Raw genomic sequence first — 21,385 nt, 5'->3', positions numbered from 1 at the left:
GTCACTGTACTGAACACTAGGGATAAATGGCAACAGTGTTGCAAGTGGCTGACCTGAATACGCGCTACTGTAGGTAGGTAGGTAGAATGTATTTGATAGGCATAAAGGGAGTTTTATAGGGACAAACAGAGACCAATGCACACACACACACACACACACACACCACAGAGGGAAGTAGAAAAAACAAACCCAAAATACACAATTCACACAGGGAAGAGGAAAAGACCAACAAATATACTATCCAGACGTTCTTACACTAACACACACACACACACACACACACAGATCGAAGAATAAAACCAAAATTAAAATATACTATCCATACAAACGTACGCTAACCCATACAAACCCCAAAATATACTATCCACACAAACGTACGCGAACGCATAAAAACCCCAAATATCCTATCCACACAACGTCGCTAACGCGTACAAACCCCAAATATACTATCCACACAAACGTACGCGAACGCATAAAAACCCCAAATATACTATCCACACAACGTCGCTAACGCATAAAAACCCCAAATCTACTATCCACACAACGTCGCTAACGCATACAAACCCCAAATATACTATCCACACAACGTCGCTAACACGTACAAGTCCCAAAATATACTATCCACACAAACGTACGCGAACGCATAAAAACCCCAAAATATACTATCCACACAACGTCGCTACATACAAACCCAAAATATACTGTCCACACGGAAGGGAGGGAAAACAAAACCAAATATACTATCCATACAAGCGTACGTGAACGCATACAAACCCCAAATATACTATCCACACAACGTCGCTAATGCATAAAAACCCCAAATATACTATCCACACAACGTCGCTAACTCATACAAACCACAAATATACTATTCACACAACGTCGCTAACGCATACAAACCCCAAATATACTATCCACACTCGGGAGGAAGAAGAAAAAAAAACAACCAAATATACGATCTACACAACGTACGCGAACACACACACACACACACACACACACACACACACACACGCACACCACAGAGGGAAGAAGAAGAAAACCATTATACACTATCCACACGTAGTGAAGAAATAACCCTTTATATATACTATCAACAGAGAGTGAAGAAAATAACCCATTATATTCCATCAACACAGAGTGAAGAAGAAAAAGTTTTTTGAAAGCACCTAAGCCTTTACCTGCAATGACCAACTCTGCCAAACACCTACACCCCCACCCCCACCCCCAACACTACAAAACCCATTTAACCCGTTATTTTATGGCATCAGTGTGTGATTTAGGAAACATCAAGACACAAAATGATGGATGAATAGACTGACTATTGTTTACCGACTTGCATGCCTAAAGAGCGTGCGTGAAGGAAAACATCCTTCCATTTCAATTCTAACTAAAACATGATCCAGAGGGATAGAGAGAGGTGAAAGAGCACAATTTCATAAAGTGTGAGTAAAAACAAAACACGCCATCCTTATTATACAATGTCAAGACCACGAGATACTTACGTTTTCTTTCTGGTCTATTCTCTTTTAGAAGATAGTATGAAATTTCACACCAGGGCCAACGCATCGGCTCACATTGTCAATTTTTCCATTTCCATGTCTTCACTGGCACAAGTTCTTCCTCATCTTCAATTTCTTCTTCTTCTGAATCCCTCTTCTTTTTTTTTGTCTTGTTTCTGTTTCTTCTCTTTTCTCTTTGGGCACTCTGAATCCCAGTGTCCTTTCTCCTGCCAACGATATTAGGTATCTTGACTTTTGTCTCTCTTTCTTAGACGAAGCAGGTATTCTGGAGACAAATGCCCATTTACCTTTGCAGATATAGCAAACTTCATCAGCACTTACACACTTTCGTATGACTCTCATCAAATCAACGACCAAAAGAGTAAGTTTGTTTGCCACTTTCGCCTGTGAATTATGCTTTCGTATGACTTTTAGCATATATTTGACCAGCAGGTCGATCTGTGTTGTCTCTTCCATCTTCTTGATCGTTTGAGAGTGGAATGAATACTCTGACGCTAAGACACTCTCCTTATATACAGGGACCTGCTGCGTATGAAACCTAGTCAAATGTAATTTTGCAATAAGATGAAACGATTTCATTGAGAAAGTAAAAGTCAATGACGTGCCGTGTCGCCTCACACAAGACCTGAAGTGTTAGCTCAGATCCGTGTCAGCGATTTCGAAGACGACATAACTGAGCTTTAATCAATGCTCTCCAATTATGCCACAAAACCACGAGTCCTGATTCACGCCAAAAGAAATTTCGTTCGGTCCATAAAAAATAGTATCACATCTGAGAAACGCAAAAACGAACTTCCAGAAAACTCAGAACGACGGCTTACACCTACAACGTGAAATGTATGAGTTCAAGTAGTGCGTAAAACTTAGTCAAATTAAATTTTTATAGTCAAGACGAAACGATCTCTTTTCGAAGAAGAAAGCAGATACCAAGCGACAATGGCGATCAGTGCCACACAACACTTTTCAAAATGTGTATTATTAGAGGTTGGTTCTAGCGATCTGCACGGTTAAATTAAATGTTGATGTATTTTGCAATAAGACGGACACAATTTCCATGGGATCGCCCATGGTACCATTGTTCGTGCATTAGTTTAATTTTTTTAAATATTTTTTTATATAAATCGCCTATAGGATAGACCCAGTAAAGCATGGCCATTCTCGTCACTGTGTGAATAGCTACTCAAGTCAATTCGAAGTGAACGCGGTAAGAAAATAAGTATAGCCAATGAAATGGCTTACAACGGGTGATGCATTGTTTTGTTCTAGGACTGTGTGGCATAATAATCCCTACGCTCTTGCGTTGTTACCATTACAGTGCAGACAGACTGGAATGTGAACTTACAAGCCCTCTTTGTGTATTGTACCATTTCTTCTTACCACATCAAAATACTGAGCGTCACAGTATTGGTTCGCGTTTTCAAGCTGACCATTTTTTTATATCTTACTTAAACATTTTAACGTAAACACTCACACTCACATCGGTAGAGTCAGAACAGACGTGTTACAGTATTGAGGGGTATGCTATCTTTTTTTTCTTCAAACTAATAAATTTGGGGTTTGTATGAAGTAAAGAACCGAAAGTACAGTGAACCTCAAGGATGATGACCCAATCTGTCTGTCTATTGATACGTGTATTTACTTAAGAAGAAATATGACCTCTAAAACACAAAGAGATACGGCAAGCATGATTAGAATGAACATGACAATGTTTTCCTTCACGCCCGTATAATTTAGAGTTTCAATCATCTTTCAAGACAAACTTGGTCTCCTTTTGTAGGGCTTGAAATAAAAAAAAAACTGAAAAATCTTAAGCACTTTGCTATAGGTAATTTCATCAACAGACTAAACAACATAAATACCGTTACAACACTAGAAAGCCTTAAATCTTCTATCAAAAAGAAATGCATCAAAAAATTCAAGATTAACGATAACTAACCAATGAAACCGAATTTAACAAAGGCAATGACATGTGAAGAAATGTCTCTCACTTTGGAAAGGTAGGCGAATGTAATCTGTCATGCACCATCAACTTAAAAAAATTATAAACAGAGAGAAATCTGAATTCAAAATTCAGTTGGTTTTTTTTTTTTCAAAATTGTTTCGTTTCTTTTTTCTTTTTTGGAACAAATCTAAGCACTAATATAGAGTGGAAAAGGGAAAATGCACATAAAAGCTTTGATATTTCTGAAAAAATGAGGGGATATTCCTAATGTTCATAATCACCTATATATGCTTGGACTTGTCTGTGACTTATCCACAAAACAAGATGTACATATTTCTGGTCAAGCTGCAAGTGTGTGGGTGTTTTGGAAAATGGTAAAAACTGGATATACAATTTTCTCGTGACACTTATAAAGTGAAGAGTCTGTGCAAGTGTCAAAAGCCAAAGTCATATAAGTTTTGTATTTTGTACGGCTTGTAAAGATTTCCACTTTAGAAAATGTGAAGTATCACAAGTTATTATCACAAACAGAAGTGGAACACAGGGGCTTGCAAGAAAGAAAATAACCCAGACAGTTGGTGTCATCAAGAGTGCTAGAGACGGTACCCGAACTTGCTTGCTTGCTTACTTGAATTAAAGTGATTTTCGCTCCAATGGAGCATGTATCACTGGTTTAATCACGCACCGCGTGATTTTTAATTACTCCTGGGGAAGGAAAGAGAGCCTCATCCCCCAGGCTTTTATGTACTCACAGACTACTTTTAAATTTAGCCACTCAGGTGTAGGACTAACTAGTCCTTAACAACCTGACAGAAAGGCTTTAAACATGAGTGGGAATAGTCTCACCACACACTCATTTTTCTTAGTTGGTTTGAAATGCCTCAGGTGTCAACCCAAGCAGTATGTAAAGCCCGGTACGATTGGTCGGTAGCGATGACGTCACATTAGGACACATGGGCGTGTGGCAGGTGGAAATCGTTCCACATTCTGCCACGTGTACGATGTCCGAGCGTGGTAAAGGAGGAAAAAAGGTGCTCAGCAAGCCAGCGATGGATGTTAAGTACTCCCCAAAACGCTAGCCCGTACTTATTTCAAATCTAGTCCCGTTTTTGCTAATGGACAATAAAAAGTACCAATAATGTGTTTTCCACCTGTGCAATTAGTTCAAATCTAACGAGTCTGCTAAATTTCCTACTTCCTAACGTATCTATCTAATATTAGTACTTAGTATACATAAAAATAACCATACTGGTCTTATTTAAATTAATATGTCTAAGCGACATATACAAGTTTTGTCACTGTTAGGTTTAACAAGTTAAATTTGTTGTGGTGTTCCAATGGGTCAAGTTTGTTTCGAGAATAGTTTAGTCAAGGAGGGATACCAAGCCAAATATGGTTCCCTATTTAATAAAAGGCAATCTTTTGGAGCCCTAAAAAGGGCTGTTTTTTCTGCTAGAAGGTACCACGTCTCTCTTTCGCCCTCACAATCTTTCCCGCACTCCTAGTCTCATAATTCTTGATATCAGGAAATGCCATCAGTCAACTTGTAGAAGCTGCTGCTTACATTGTCGCCCATCATGGCAACGCATTTCCTGATATCAAGAATCATGAGATTAGGAGTGCGGGAAAGATCGTGAGGGCGAAAGAGAGACGTGGTACCTTCTAGCAGAAAAAAACGGCCCTTTTTAGGGCTCCAAAAGATTGCCTTTTATTAAATAGGGAACCATATTTGGCTTGGTATCCCTCCTTGACTAAGCTATTCTCGAAACAAACTTGACCCATTGGAACACCACAACAAACTTAACTTGTTAAACCTAACAGTGACAAAACTTGTATATGTCGCTTAGACATATTAATTTAAATAAGACCAGTATGGTTATTTTATGTATACTAAGTACTAATATTAGATAGATACGTTAGGAAGTAGGAAATTTAGCAGACTCGTTAGATTTGAACTAATTGCACAGGTGGAAAACACATTATTGGTTCTTTTTATTGTCCATTAGCAAAAACGGGACCAGATTTGAAATAAGTACGGGCTAGCGTTTTGGGGAGTACTTAACATCCATCGCTGGCTTGCTGAGCACCTTTTTTCCTCCTTTACCACGCTCGGACATCGTACACGTGGCAGAATGTGGAACGATTTCCACCTGCCACACGCCCATGTGTCCTAATGTGACGTCATCGCTACCGACCAATCGTACCGGGCTTTACATACTGCTTGGGTTGACACCTGAGGCATTTCAAACCAACTAAGAAAAATGAGTGTGTGGTGAGATTATTCCCACTCATGTTTAAAGCCTTTCTGTCAGGTTGTTAAGGACTAGTTAGTCCTACACCTGAGTGGCTAAATTTAAAAGTAGTCTGTGAGTACATAAAAGCCTGGGGGATGAGGCTCTCTTTCCTTCCCCAGGAGTAATTAAAAATCACGCGGTGCGTGATTAAACCAGTGATACATGCTCCATTGGAGCGAAAATCACTTTAATTCAAGTAAGCAAGCAAGCAAGTTCGGGTACCGTCTCTAGCACTCTTGATGACACCAACTGTCTGGGTTATTTTCTTTCTTGCAAGCCCCTGTGTTCCACTTCTGTTTGTGATAATAACTTGTGATACTTCACATTTTCTAAAGTGGAAATCTTTACAAGCCGTACAAAATACAAAACTTATATGACTTTGGCTTTTGACACTTGCACAGACTCTTCACTTTATAAGTGTCACGAGAAAATTGTATATCCAGTTTTTACCATTTTCCAAAACACCCACACACTTGCAGCTTGACCAGAAATATGTACATCTTGTTTTGTGGATAAGTCACAGACAAGTCCAAGCATATATAGGTGATTATGAACATTAGGAATATCCCCTCATTTTTTCAGAAATATCAAAGCTTTTATGTGCATTTTCCCTTTTCCACTCTATATTAGTGCTTAGATTTGTTCCAAAAAAGAAAAAAGAAACGAAACAATTTTGAAAAAAAAAAACCAACTGAATTTTGAATTCAGATTTCTCTCTGTTTATATTTTTTTTAAGTTGATGGTGCATGACAGATTACATTCGCCTACCTTTCCAAAGTGAGAGACATTTCTTCACATGTCATTGCCTTTGTTAAATTCGGTTTCATTGGTTAGTTATCGTTAATCTTGAATTTTTTGATGCATTTCTTTTTGATAGAAGATTTAAGGCTTTCTAGTGTTGTAACGGTATTTATGTTGTTTAGTCTGTTGACGAAATTATCTATAGCAAAGTGCTTAAGATTTTTCAGTTTTTTTTTTTATTTCAAGCCCTACAAAAGGAGACCAAGTTTGTCTTGAAAGATGATTGAAACTCTAAATTACACGGGCGTGAAGGAAAACATTGTTATGTTCATTCTAATCATGCTTGCCGTATCTCTTTGTGTTTTAGAGGTCATATTTCTTCTTAAGTAAATACACGCATCAATAGACAGACAGATTGGGTCATCATCCTTGAGGTTCACTGTACTTTCGGTTCTTTACTTCATACAAACCCCAAATTTATTAGTTTGAAGAAAAAAAGATAACATACCCCTCAATACTGTAACACGTCTGTTCTGACTCTACCGATGTGAGTGTGAGTGTTTACGTTAAAATGTTTAAGTAAGATATAAAAAAATGGTCAGCTTGAAAACGCGAACCAATACTGTGACGCTCAGTATTTTGATGTGGTAAGAAGAAATGGTACAATACACAAAGAGGGCTTGTAAGTTCACATTCCAGTCTGTCTGCACTGTAATGGTAACAACGCAAGAGCGTAGGGATTATTATGCCACACAGTCCTAGAACAAAACAATGCATCACCCGTTGTAAGCCATTTCATTGGCTATACTTATTTTCTTACCGCGTTCACTTCGAATTGACTTGAGTAGCTATTCACACAGTGACGAGAATGGCCATGCTTTACTGGGTCTATCCTATAGGCGATTTATATAAAAAAATATTTAAAAAAATTAAACTAATGCACGAACAATGGTACCATGGGCGATCCCATGGAAATTGTGTCCGTCTTATTGCAAAATACATCAACATTTAATTTAACCGTGCAGATCGCTAGAACCAACCTCTAATAATACACATTTTGAAAAGTGTTGTGTGACACTGATCGCCATTGTCGCTTGGTATCTGCTTTCTTCTTCGAAAAGAGATCGTTTCGTCTTGACTATAAAAATTTAATTTGACTAAGTTTTACGCACTACTTGAACTCATACATTTCACGTTGTAGGTGTAAGCCGTCGTTCTGAGTTTTCTGGAAGTTCGTTTTTGCGTTTCTCAGATGTGATACTATTTTTTATGGACCGAACGAAATTTCTTTTGGCGTGAATCAGGACTCGTGGTTTTGTGGCATAATTGGAGAGCATTGATTAAAGCTCAGTTATGTCGTCTTCGAAATCGCTGACACGGATCTGAGCTAACACTTCAGGTCTTGTGTGAGGCGACACGGCACGTCATTGACTTTTACTTTCTCAATGAAATCGTTTCATCTTATTGCAAAATTACATTTGACTAGGTTTCATACGCAGCAGGTCCCTGTATATAAGGAGAGTGTCTTAGCGTCAGAGTATTCATTCCACTCTCAAACGATCAAGAAGATGGAAGAGACAACACAGATCGACCTGCTGGTCAAATATATGCTAAAAGTCATACGAAAGCATAATTCACAGGCGAAAGTGGCAAACAAACTTACTCTTTTGGTCGTTGATTTGATGAGAGTCATACGAAAGTGTGTAAGTGCTGATGAAGTTTGCTATATCTGCAAAGGTAAATGGGCATTTGTCTCCAGAATACCTGCTTCGTCTAAGAAAGAGAGACAAAAGTCAAGATACCTAATATCGTTGGCAGGAGAAAGGACACTGGGATTCAGAGTGCCCAAAGAGAAAAGAGAAGAAACAGAAACAAGACAAAAAAAAGAAGAGGGATTCAGAAGAAGAAGAAATTGAAGATGAGGAAGAACTTGTGCCAGTGAAGACATGGAAATGGAAAAATTGACAATGTGAGCCGATGCGTTGGCCCTGGTGTGAAATTTCATACTATCTTCTAAAAGAGAATAGACCAGAAAGAAAACGTAAGTATCTCGTGGTCTTGACATTGTATAATAAGGATGGCGTGTTTTGTTTTTACTCACACTTTATGAAATTGTGCTCTTTCACCTCTCTCTATCCCTCTGGATCATGTTTTAGTTAGAATTGAAATGGAAGGATGTTTTCCTTCACGCACGCTCTTTAGGCATGCAAGTCGGTAAACAATAGTCAGTCTATTCATCCATCATTTTGTGTCTTGATGTTTCCTAAATCACACACTGATGCCATAAAATAACGGGTTAAATGGGTTTTGTAGTGTTGGGGGTGGGGGTGGGGGTGTAGGTGTTTGGCAGAGTTGGTCATTGCAGGTAAAGGCTTAGGTGCTTTCAAAAAACTTTTTCTTCTTCACTCTGTGTTGATGGAATATAATGGGTTATTTTCTTCACTCTCTGTTGATAGTATATATAAAGGGTTATTTCTTCACTACGTGTGGATAGTGTATAATGGTTTTCTTCTTCTTCCCTCTGTGGTGTGCGTGTGTGTGTGTGTGTGTGTGTGTGTGTGTGTGTGTGTGTTCGCGTACGTTGTGTAGATCGTATATTTGGTTGTTTTTTTTTCTTCTTCCTCCCGAGTGTGGATAGTATATTTGGGGTTTGTATGCGTTAGCGACGTTGTGTGAATAGTATATTTGTGGTTTGTATGAGTTAGCGACGTTGTGTGGATAGTATATTTGGGGTTTTTATGCATTAGCGACGTTGTGTGGATAGTATATTTGGGGTTTGTATGCGTTCACGTACGCTTGTATGGATAGTATATTTGGTTTTGTTTTCCCTCCCTTCCGTGTGGACAGTATATTTTGGGTTTGTATGTAGCGACGTTGTGTGGATAGTATATTTTGGGGTTTTTATGCGTTCGCGTACGTTTGTGTGGATAGTATATTTTGGGACTTGTACGTGTTAGCGACGTTGTGTGGATAGTATATTTGGGGTTTGTATGCGTTAGCGACGTTGTGTGGATAGTAGATTTGGGGTTTTTATGCGTTAGCGACGTTGTGTGGATAGTATATTTGGGGTTTTTATGCGTTCGCGTACGTTTGTGTGGATAGTATATTTGGGGTTTGTACGCGTTAGCGACGTTGTGTGGATAGGATATTTGGGGTTTTTATGCGTTCGCGTACGTTTGTGTGGATAGTATATTTTGGGGTTTGTATGGGTTAGCGTACGTTTGTATGGATAGTATATTTTAATTTTGGTTTTATTCTTCGATCTGTGTGTGTGTGTGTGTGTGTGTGTTAGTGTAAGAACGTCTGGATAGTATATTTGTTGGTCTTTTCCTCTTCCCTGTGTGAATTGTGTATTTTGGGTTTGTTTTTTCTACTTCCCTCTGTGGTGTGTGTGTGTGTGTGTGTGTGTGCATTGGTCTCTGTTTGTCCCTATAAAACTCCCTTTATGCCTATCAAATACATTCTACCTACCTACCTACAGTAGCGCGTATTCAGGTCAGCCACTTGCAACACTGTTGCCATTTATCCCTAGTGTTCAGTACAGTGACGTCACTGACGCTGGAAATTTTGAGATTATAAATATGGACTTGGGGATTTCCACAGGTTGTAGCTATACATATGTACTAGAGTTCATAAACAGGAACGTCACTCAAGCTGAGGCTATAAAAGATAGTGGGATTTTCCAAAGGAATAACCCACAAGTTGGAGCTATAAATAGATAGTGGGATTTCATATGAATTTCAGCTGATTATAGATACATAGGTATTTATCCACGATCGTCACACAAGTTGCTATTGTAAGTAGTTACTAATTTTATCCATTTTAGTCTAAACCATTGTAACTGAATTTTCGGGGATATGTTTATTTTCCTTTAAATTCTGGGACAATTTCGTCATTTTAGCGTTACTTTTAGTCACATCCATTTTGTCGTTGAGCATTTCCTTGATTATAGCTATTTATAGCATCATTACAATTATGCAAATTTTTGAACACCCCAGCAAAATTTCAGGTCTTGGTAATGCTTTATATATAAATCTCAGGCTTGTACTAGAGTATGTCTGTCTCTGTCTCTGTTGTGTTTGGCCCTCTACCATCATTGTCCCTAGACAGTCCCGCCATGTTCAATTCCCCTTGACGCTATACAGACCCACCATGTTCAATTTCCCTTGACGCTAAACAGGCTCACGATCTATTCCCATGTTCAATTCCCCTTCACGCTCAACAGGGCCACGATTTATTCCCATGTTAAATTCCCCTTGACGCTCAACAGGCCCAAACTATATTCCCATGTTAAATTTACATAGACCCTAAACAGGCCCAGGGGCGTTTTGTCCATGTTAATTCCCATAGACCCTAGGGTGGCCCAGGGTGATTAATGTTAAATTTACATAGACCCTATACCAACCCAAGATTTTTGTCCATGTTAATTCCCATAGACCCTAGAGTGGCCCAGAGTGATTAATGTTAAATTTACATAGACCCTAGACCAGCCCAAGATTTTTGTCCATGTTAATTCCCATAGACCCTAGAGTGGCCCAGAGGTTTTGTCCATGTTAAATTTACATAGACCTTAGAGTGGCCCAGGGGTGTTTTTAATGCTAATTCCCATAGACCCTAGGGTGGCCCACTTCACTACTTTCCATCAATCTAAGAAAGAACAACGATTGATGTCTTTCATGGGTCAAGGCGGTAAATCAACATTGTCATGGTTGACAATGAATGCAGATAGCGTTCAAAGTACAGTTAATGGTTAATTCACATGACATATACTCCATATAGCATCACAGCAAGGTGTTTCTGCACCAAGGCATATATTCGTCGCATTTCAAGATATCGCACGAATAAACGATCAAAATAATAGCATAAAGATATTGGACAAACTAGGTGTTTGTGAAGTTTCTTTAAGGAAAGGATAAACGGACATCAAGAACCATCTGAAGATATACTGTTAAATTTTGATCAAAATCATATAGTGCGTGTATATCATCATTTGATGAAGTTGATGGGGCGTGATCAAAATATTGATTCTGGTTTACAGATATTACAATTAGATTTTACAACATTTTATCCGATATATCACTTTTCTCTGGAACATTTAGATTTACTTAGACAATATGTCTTTGATATACATTTTCGAGCTCGTGTAAATAGTGATGATGATGCAGTCCCTAACTACAGAGCAATCGCTTTTATACTCAGTGTTAAAGCGATGCTGCTTGAAGGTTTTGGTGGACGAATGAGAGTCATTGCTGCTCCAATAGAAAACATGTAACTCAATCGCTCATGATATTTATAATGTTAGTGTCAATGTGACTCCTGGCCAGATTAAAAAGCTTCAATCAAAATCAGCAAAGAAATGTGGATTAAAAATATGTGGCCGTGGAGTAATTGTAGTACTAGACGCAATATCAAAATCTTCCGATTCACCTCATACATGCGTACATGAGTTCTTTTTAAAAAATTACTAATTATATAATGGTTGATATATATTGAAGATCTTCTTCTATCAAAAAGAAAAAAGATGATATTGATTTGTCGAATTATGCTACTAGAGATGATCTTGCTGATCTTATGAACCTTTCTGGAGTTGACCGGGATGAAGTTGTTATTTTTCAGGATAAATACGGTGTTTTAAAGACGGGTAACATTATGTGGGTCGACATAGTTCGTAGAGTTCTCGGTGCTTCCACGGATAACATTCCAGTATTTACTGACGGCGGCAGAATCAGAGACTCAAATGTATCAAGTGCAACTATCAGAAATGAAATTATAAAAGTGTTACTAATCGTTAACCTTCAGGTAACATCCCTTTATCACTGAGTATAACAGCGAGTGCTCTGTAATTAGGGATTGCAGCATCATCACTGTTCACACGAGCTCGAAAATGTATCTAAAAGACATACGTTACTCAACTAACAGTAATTAGACACATACATGTTAAGTACTGAATGATGACGAAAAAAATATCACGCAGTAACTAGCAAGGTAGCTACTTAATTATTCTACCTCTAGCTTGACAGAGTTACCTGCCTTCATATGTTTGTATCTAACACAATCGGGAGATACTTAAATGTTACTTTTTGTTTATATTTCTTCTAAAATGCTGATTTGTGTATTTTATTCGCGACGTTTTTTAACAAATTTGGGTGAATATCAAAATATTTTCCAGCTTCATTCATTGATTGAAATATTATTTGTTTCCCAGTATCTGTATTTACAGCTTTAATAACCCTCCTTGCAATTTTTTTATATCTCCAAGTATCTCAAAATTTGCTATTTTGACTTTGTGTAACAGCTCGTAAATTACACAAGGAATTATCAAGTTTTCTGCCGTTGATATCATCAATCACAAGGCCATCTTCAATTACCTCGTGAAAACACTCATAGACAAATTTATGAGAGAGATGATGTTTCTTCCCCCAGCAATAAATTTGAGATAGCCAGTATTAATGACAGAACAGGCTAGTTTTTATAGTCAACAGTGCCTGATGATACCATCACGAGATGCCTCGTAATCATTGATGATAGGATGTTTTACAAATTCATTTTGCTCCATTTAATATAATAATATTATTTGTCTAGATAGTTATTTTGAAAATCTGGCATGATAATCTTCAGCATTTTTTATGCCTTTTTCATTATTGTCAGTGTTATATTTTTATCATAATATCGTTTCAGCTCAATGTAATCTTTACCACCACAGTGCACACATAACTGTGTGTCACCTCTAACCCCAACACCACACTTCAAACACGGTTCTGGTCCTAGACTTCCTCTTCGTACACTTTGTAAGTGAAGTTCACATAATTCGTTTATGCAAGCTTTGTTACAGGGAACTGTAGTACCTATCATAAGCCACCTACAGCCAATCTTTGTTTGAATCATTCTATATTCATGTGTGGTCAGCATTCAGAATTATACGCGACACCAAAGGTGTTATCGATGCTACAGAGAATTACCAACGAGCGGCGACGATTATTAAATTATCTCGACAATCAAAAGATGTCTTTTTTAAAAAAAAAATATTGCGAAAGTAGATGATACTTGGATTATCGTGACAAACGTGACCTTGTCCGTCTTCACACTGGAAATATTGTTACGTTAAATAAAAATTCCGAACCAGGAATGTTGACTGGTATTGATAAGCCGTATTATGAACGAGCGTATCCTGTAATTGCAGTTATTGATGCAATAAATCCGATATATGATAAACCTAGCGTTCATGACCTAAAACCAATAAAATTTTAAAAAATACATTGTGTAGCCGAGCGAATTACAGAACATTTCATAAACGCGATACGTGGAAATAAACTAACTGATCTAAGACGTAATTTTTTTTTAAGGACTGGGCAGAAACAGTTAAAGATACTGAAGCGTCGATCTAAAAAGACGTTGCTGAACTGGAAAAGAAATGAAAATTCCCAATAATGTTAAAACAATAACCGGAGAGATTTTGTACGAATCAAAATATAAATCGAAAGGAGCTCCGACAAATATTGATCATGAGCGTTCGTGGGTGGTGATAATATTTCCTCGAGATAGAACAGTTAAATTTTATCAAAGAAATATTTTCGATTTTATTAATTAGATTCGTACAAGTGATCCTGTACCTGTATGGTTGTTACAAAGCTCTGAAGATGATAGTGATCTGATATTAATGCCTAATGAAAATATTTGCATCGAAGAAAAGTGCAGATTTGATGAGTTTGTAAGACCTAACGGTAATATTTATCGAACAGAGTCTCTTCATATAAAATATGAAAGATCTTGCGTTAACATATACCAGCGAGTGTGAACATTTACTTGGTACTTGTTTAACTGTTTAATCTGTCTAAGCTTATTTCGCCAGAGAGAAAAGTTGGTGGAAGCCGACTCGGTTTAAATTTATCGATGATGTAATATCAAGTTGTGTCGACTATGGGACATGTCGGAGTATGGAATACCAAATACGATTACAGAAATATGATGTCATTTGATATATCAGCCTGTTATCCTGGAAGTTTTCTTGGAATGGGAGAATGTTCAGAATATTTTAATAGATTTGGACATCCAATCATTGAAATTATTCGAGTTTCTCTAAACGGACCGCTACCAGATTTCAACGTTACGGATTTTGCACGAATTGCATCATTTAAGCTTGCAGAAAATCTTCATCCGATTTTTTATGTCTGGTTTAGTAAATATTTTTCAGAGGAAATGTGGGTACCAAAAGTATTGTTATGATACATGCTTGATTCAGGATTTTTTAAAATTGTTAACAGTGAGTGAGATATTAATGTAGTGTCGTTAACAAAAACAAGTTTGGTTACCAGATGAAAGAATTTTTTTGGATCCATTTGAGGATGAAGATAAGATTGCTCATGAAAATAAACAAGCAAAGGATCTCAGTAGAAGAAGATAATTGGAAAGTTTACGCAAGACGGTTTACATAATCATAAACGAAGCTGTTGTGGGTTAATTACTGACGATACTGAATTAGATTTTATCATCGCCGATACAAGAAAACAAATTATATATATATATATATATATATATATATATATATATATATATATATATATATATATATATATATATATATATATATATATATATATATATATATATATATATATATATATATATATATATATATATATGTTACATAGATGGCGACGCACCACATTATACTCATTTAAGATCTTCGATGCTCGCGTATGTTTCAATAAATATATGGTCGATGGTGAATAGATTCTCTAAATTAGCCATTAGAGTCGCGACTGATTCATTTTATACCGATAATAAACATGCATATTTGTTAAAACGACTAAATATCGGCACTGAATCATCATGGGGTGGATGGAGATTGAAAAAAGAACAACTACACTATTATGATGAAAGAGCTGATGTCGAGTGTAAAAATACTTATTGTGAAAATATTAAAGAAACAATATTATTATCCCCATCGGTATATGATCCTGTTGCCAGACATAAAACAAGTTTTATAAACGGACCAGGTGGATCAGGAAAAACAACACATGTGATCGAATTATTTCGTCAGGGTTCTTCAAACTCTTTTGATATGGTTGTATTAACACCTACACATAGACTCTCCAGAAAAATGAAAGAGAGAGGGGTAAAATGTAATACTTATTGTAGCTTCTTTCGGTGGAAGGGTGATAAATGGACTCCTGAACGAATGGGTGAAACATATATTCCGCTAATTATTATCTGGGATGAAATATGTACCGTTTTATTAGAAACGATTAAAATATTTATTGATTGTTGTTGACAAAAATACTGCTGTAATAATGTGTGGCGATCATGGTCAACTGTCACCTTTTGTTGGATTGTCTCCATATAAATGGCTAAAAATGTTTGTTGATTGTTATGAAGAAATAAGTGCGAAATAATGCGTGAGACAATTTCAGAAACTCCTATAAACACTTTTTGGAATTTATGGAGACCAGATGGACAGCGTTCTTTTGCATACCAGGGCCCAGCAACGTGGAATGAATTGCCCACTGAACTTAGCCCACTGAACTTAGACACAAAGACACAGTGATCACATTCAAGAGTGCTCTCAAAACTCACTTATTTCGACTGCAAGAACAAACTTAAAAACCTAATAATGTTTCCTACCATAAATATTCTCAGCATGTTTTTTTTTTCTTCTATGTTTTCAAATTTCATGGTGTTGTCTTTGTAATCATATCATTATATATATTTTTTATGATATAGGTGTTGTCTAATGTTGTAAAGCGCTTAGAGCTTCTAAAGATTAGGCGCTATACAAAGTCCTCATTATTATTATTATTAATTATTATTATTATTATTATTATTATTATTATTATTATTATTATTATTTGATAGTTGCAAGTAGAAAGATAGTTAGTGATACACTTCAACAACAATTATTTATGTTACATAAAGAAATTTTTTCAAATCTACCTGTACCATTGTGTTATCGACCAGCAGATACGCGACGACAGAATGTCGAAGTTGATATACCAGGATCGTCAGAAAAACAAAATCTTGTGTTAAATGATAGTGCTTTAGTTCCTGTCAGTGTTGTTGAGAGCGCGTGAACGATGGACAAAACTCCGTGGACTCTAGGATATGCTACAACGATTCTGACATCACAAGGATTAAATATTTCTGATACCAATATTTGGATTGTTGATGATAGTATCGAATGGTCAAATTTAGTTTATCTCGCAGTTTCTCGAGTCAGAAGAATATCTCAGCTGCGGAGGGTTATTATAGACTTTATAGAAACTGCTGGTAATAGCGATAATGTTATTGATAATGATGTAGTAAGAAAAAAATGAGTTAGTTATAAACAATGTTACAAAAAAAATAAACGTGACTTTAATATTGATGTTGAATTTATCATGACGCTGAAGCAACAGGAAAATAGTCACTGTGCAAGCTGTAACACAGTAATGTTGTGGCAGTATACAAATAATAATCCATGACAATTTACCGTAGACATAATTAAGTGTAATTTTGGTTAGACACGCGAAAATGTGATGCTGACCTGTCTTGAGTGTAATTGACATAGAGGTGCTAGTTTACAAAAGTGAACGCCTAATTGTGTGTTTTCAGGAATTAATTGTAATTGTTCACGTACAAATCCACGTTGAGGAGCAATTGAATCTACTCTGTAGATTGCAGGTCTACCCGTGGATCTTACCAAGCTGGACATTTTTTGTGTCGTAATACTCCAAATAGGATCAGTCGCTCTTAATTTTTACCACCTTCAAGTTCACCAGGTTCATATAAATATCTCACAGTCACATTACCTAGTACTGGTTGTTTTGAAAAGACATGTCGTTGTATTGGCATATGTTTTTTCTGTGATCGCATTGGTAGGTTACATAGAAATCGCACGAGTAATTTCATTATTTAACGCAGCTATCACACTTGGTAGTCTTGCAACCCATTCACGAGATCTCTTGTGTTTCTGAATTATTTATTTTGCATACTGATATCCAAACAATCTCTCAGCAAGTGTTCGATTGAATCGTTTAACAATTGTCTGATCGTGATGAACTGAGATATGTCCTCGTCTGATTTTGACGTTATGTTTTTTTATCACAGATGATACTGCACCCAGAAGTTCCTTGTCAGGATCAACCTGCAGCAACCGTGGCCATTGCAAGGGTCCTCGTTGATAAATTCGTTCTAACGCAGAAGAAATTTCAGTTGCTGTTTTAGTTGATAGTGGCTCTGCTTTTTTTATATCTACTTGCAACGTCAACGACAGTCAACGAGTATTTGTATGTACGTGATTGACGTCTAACAATTTTAATGGTATCGTGTGATAAAAATAAAATATCTGCTTGATGAACTTCATTTGGAGCGTTGACATCAAAATGTGCATACTGAATTATTTTAGGTGGTGATAGAAATTTGCCATATTGCCTGTCGTGCCAACCACTTTGCAGCAACAGAACGTGTGGCATTTGCTGCATTAGCAAGTTTACTAATCGCTGCTCTACCCCTTCAAAATCTTCTTGAGCTATAATGAATCGATTCCATTATTTTAATAATCGGTTGATTAATTACCGGCCCTTAACACTAGTTTACTTTTCCTTGCAGATTTTACTAGGAAGCTTGCAAGTTTTTCTCTGAGAGATTTAAAAAAAATGGAATTTAACGACTGAATCAACTTCACATCTGCAAAATGTCGTTGTTGTAAATCCTTATTTGGTTGATCTCGTTCGTCAAGTCTGATATGAAGCCGAGTTCCAGGCCCACAATAATAATATCCAGGAAGATGTTTTTTCTCATGATTATTTAGCCCATGGAGCTCTTGGTAATTTTACTGATGAAGCAGGGATATCTCCACCAGACATTTTGTGTCCAGAGATAAATATATATTTTTGTACCACATTTTACTGATTTACCTGTAATTGCACGTTTTTTATTATTATTTTTTTAAATTATTGTTGTTAATCAGCTTGTTGGGGTGGATGCTCTGCATCGAGCGCAATATAGGTCCATATTATTTAGTATATTTGTACAACATGGATCTCATTGATTTGTCAGCAACACGAAAGCAAGAACCAGTGAAACATATTTCAGTTATTCCGAATCCCATCAGAATGATACTAATAGGTCCATCCGGATCGGGTAAAACACAATCACTGCTTAATTTAAAATAATAATAATAATAACAATAATAATAATGAGGACTTTGTATAGCGCCTAATCTTTAGAAGCTCTAAGCGCATTACAACATTAGACAACACTATAAGATAAAATAAAATAACAATATAATGATATGATTACAAAAACAAACACCACGATATTAGAAAACATTATTAAAAAAACATGCTGAGAATATTTAAGGTAGGAAACATTATTAGGTCTTTAAGCTTTAAGTTTGTTCTTGCAGTCGAAAAAAGTGAGTTTTGAGGACCCTCTTGAATGTGATCACTGTGTCTTTGTGTCTAAGTTCAGTGGGCATTTCATTCCACGTTTCTGGGCATGGTATGCAAAAGAACGCTGTCCATATGAGTTTGTTTTCATACTTGGAATAATGAGTATACGATTGTCAGAAGAGGAGCGTAAGTATCTTGCTGGTGTCTACACATTGGTGAGGTCGGATAGGTATGTTTGACTAGAGTCCGACAGTGAAACGTAGCACAGAGAACAAATTTTGTGTTTGTTTCTGGATCGAATGGATAGCCAGTGTAGGGTATAGAGCAGCGGGAGGTATGCTCTGATCGTGGTACTCTTAAGTATGATCCGAGCAGCTGTGTTTTGAACTTTTTGAAGTTTCTGTAGCAGATATTTAGATGAACCAGACAAAGCTGAGTTACAATAGTCCAGTCTAGAAAGTACTAATGAAAGACAAGTGTTTTAGTGGCATCAGCTGAAAGATATTTGCGAACTGAGCTGATGCGTCTCAGTTCAAGATATACAGCCTTGCATATGTTCATGAGATGTTGGTGGAATGTGAGAGTACTGTCCAGAGTAACACCTAGGTTTCGTACTGATTGTGTGAATTTAATGTTGGTGTTGCTAACATTTATTGTTTGATGTAAAAGATGTGAATGAGAAAGTCTTTGTGTTGTGATCAGAATGGCCTCAGTTTTATCATCATTCATCTGCAGCTTGTTACATGTCATCCATGATTTCACATCAGAAATGCACCTCTCTACACCTTGGATGGTAGCATCAACTTCAGTTGGGTGGCTAGATTTGTATATTTGGGTGTCATCAGCGTACAGTTGGTGAGACACTGGATGATGATCTATGACACTTGAGAGCGACTGAGTGTACAGAATGTAGAGAATAGGTCAAAGAACAGACCCCTGTGGAACACCACAACATAGATCAACTGGGCTGGTGTGTATTCCATTTGCAGATACAAGTTATGTCTTGTTGACCAAGTAGGACTTGAACCACAGTAAGGCTGTATCATGAATGCCTAATACATGCTGGAGACGGTGAAGTAATATACCATAGTCTATTGTGTCAAATGCTGCAGACAAATCAAGGAGGGTGAGGACTGTAATCTTTCCGCTATCCAACGCAGAGAGAATGTCATTAACTACTTTTAGAAGAGTAGTTTCAGTACTGTGGCAAGGGCGATATGCAGATTGTACATTGCTAAAAAGACTGTTTGAATTCAGATGCGATACAAGCTGGGATAGAACAACCTTTTCTAAGATTTTAAATATGAATGGGAGATTAGAAACTGGGCGGTAGTTCTTTAAATCGTTATGGTCTAGTGTTGGTTTCTTCAGCAGAGGCTTTACAGTGGCAATTTTTGAAAAATTATGGGAATTCCCCGGATGAGAGAGAGGTATTAATAACATCAGTTAGTGAAGGCAATACTGGATCTAAGCACTCAAGCAGCAGTGATGTTGTAATTGGATCAAGTTCACATGACTGTGGTGCACTCTTCATCAGGATTGTACGTACGAAATCCATACAAACAGGTTAAAATGCTGCTATGGATTGCCGCTCAAATTCTGTATCCCAATTGTTTGGTGACGAGTCAGTTGAAATTGTGGTGTCAAGCTTACCTCTAATGGTTTGTACTTTTTCACAGAAGAAATTTGCAAACATGTCCGGAAGGTCGACTGGAGAGAAGGTAGTTGGAAGTGGTGTAGATTTGTTCCTTTACATTAGCTTGTCAAGCTGGCTTGAGATGGCTCAAGTGGGATAAGTTATATTTAATGGCACCATCCGTAGATGATCAGCGATGCTGTGATGTGCTTAAAGATTTTAATGAAAATGCAAAATTATTGGACGATAATTGATGTAGCCCATATGTAGATGACCTCGATCGATTTATTAATAATCCCTTAGTTTACGACGATGTAATGCTGGACAAACAATCAAATCCAGCTCGGATAGTTTTTCGAGACAGACACAAAAGCATGGATGTTATATATGTAAATGAGCGATATATACAAATACATAATGTGATCAGAGATAACTGCAATATTTAAGTTGTGTTTAATGGAGCCGTTAAACTTACTCTGCGAAACATTCATCAGACTTGGTGTAGATGGGATATGGACATGATTAAGTTCAAAAACTTCTTTTCAAAAGCACAATCTACTCCACACGGATTTATAACTATAAATCTGCATGATCATCGGTTACTATATAGTACACGTCTTGATAAAATCTTTGGTTAAAATAACATTATTTTTTCATTATAGTTCTGATTTAGAATCATTTTGAACTCGTCGTATTATCTCATTTATACGATTTTCTTTTGCTTCATATATAAGTCTTTTAATTTTTTTCCTGATTCACGCTCGGAATTAAGAGACATTATAATAATTCTTAATTCAAATTCTTTATCTAAGCAGCAGCAGAGAGGGTACGACCAAACATGAGTATCCGAAAGGTAAACAAAAACAGGCATGAACAATTTA

The sequence above is a fragment of the Sinohyriopsis cumingii genome, chromosome 19, assembly GCF_028554795.1.
Source record: "Sinohyriopsis cumingii isolate HCF-2022 chromosome 19, ASM2855479v2, whole genome shotgun sequence".
NCBI classification, from domain to species: Eukaryota; Metazoa; Mollusca; class Bivalvia; order Unionida; family Unionidae; genus Sinohyriopsis; species Sinohyriopsis cumingii.
Note: the sequence above shows the minus strand (reverse complement) of the source record.